The sequence below is a fragment of the Neophocaena asiaeorientalis genome, unplaced genomic scaffold, assembly GCF_003031525.2.
Source record: "Neophocaena asiaeorientalis asiaeorientalis breed wild unplaced genomic scaffold, Neophocaena_asiaeorientalis_V1.1 scaffold438, whole genome shotgun sequence".
NCBI lineage: Eukaryota > Metazoa > Chordata > Mammalia > Artiodactyla > Phocoenidae > Neophocaena > Neophocaena asiaeorientalis.
In genome coordinates this window covers 622,203-623,807 of record NW_020173491.1, presented here as the reverse complement: position 1 = coordinate 623,807, position 1,605 = coordinate 622,203, and positions in this window count along the sequence as shown.

Here is a 1,605-nt window from a genome sequence, read left to right as displayed (position 1 = left end):
TGTAAGTGCTGGGTGCATAGCCCAGTTCCTCACGTAGGGTTAAGCCTGCAAGGAGTATTTGGAAAAGCAGTGTATGTAATATACTCCTAAGTTTGTATAGCGTATCTTCCATGCCACAGCAACTTCAGCCAATCCCCTTCTCGTATGTGGTCTCTGCATCTTCTGAGGGCTCTCAGCACTCCCTGTGGTGGTGACAGCATTCTCCCTTTCATTATGGAGACATCACCGTCCTTCTTCTTCTCCAGGAAGACAAGCAGAGCCCACTGTAGTCATTGCTGCCCCTCCGTCCCACCCAGTGTCTGTAGAATGCCCTGAACATTACATAGGCACTCACGTGAAGTTTGTTGTCTGAAATTCCACTGCCCATGTGGCTCAGACCAGAGGTCCTGCAAAGCAAACACCTTTTGTTTGGCCATTTTGTTCTGAAAGTGTCTGTAACCAGCCAGGTGTTGGACCTGATCGCAGTGCACGTGACTGGGCACCTGAAGTCTCCACCCCTCCAGCTTGGTGGCCTCACCAACACACAGGAGCCCTGCAGCCCCTTCTTCCTGGCTCAGCCACACCTCCAACAAACAGGAAACCTAACTACCAGGACACTGAAGCCCTTGCCTTTGTGACTTGGAGACCCCACTTATCAAGGAACATTGATCACTTTCTGGTGACTTCCCATCACATGTGAAATAAAGTCTGACATCCTTCCCAGGTGCACTTGGCCCCCATACTCTGGCCTCTGCCCACCTCTAAACTTCAATCCCTTCTCCTCTTCTCATGCCCCGCCCCCAGCTTCAGGCACACCGGCCTCCCTGCTGCTCTGCAAACACACTAACCACTGTCTCTGCCTAGAAGCTCTTCTCCAGATGTCCCCACGGCCCCCCATCCAGACCACTGCTCAAATGTCAACCCCTCAAAGAGGCCTTCCCTGTCCAGCCTGTGTTGAGTAGCACAAACACAGCTTCTCCTTGGCAGAGCCCTTGTCACTGCTGGGACACTCTTTTTCTCATATTCGTCATATTTCCATGGGGAGGAAGACCAGCCAGACCGTCTCTGTTGGCCTGTCTCCCTACCCATCACTCCCTGTTCTCTGTGGGAGGATTGAGTTGTCTGATGGATGAGTCTGGGGGAAGACACTGAGCATACACAGCTTGGCCGCCTTCTTCGGGGAGCCAGCCTTTCTGCAGAGAGCAAGTTCTCGTCTGCTCTCTGTCTCACAGAAGGGGCCTCCCCACCTGCCCAGGAGGGAGGGGGAAGAAGAGAAGGCCTGAGGGTATCCAGTTGTACCAGTCACTGGACTCTGTCTAGTTCATGAGTAAAGCATTAACTAGCCATATCCTCCAGTCAGCGTTACCAATTATAAGTTTAAATATCTGTTGGGCTCTTATGCTGGCCTGTCATTGGTCATGGATTTAGATGTGTCTCTTTTATCTATCACTGCATAACAAATCATCCCAAACGCGGTAGCTTAAGTTAACAATTTACTATTTCTCAAGAGTCTGTGGGTTGACCAGATAGTTCTTTTGCTTCCCAGGTTGTCAGCTGGAATGTTGGACTGGCTGGAAGGTCCAAAATGGCCTCACTCACATGGCTGGTGTTTGGTGCTGCCCACTA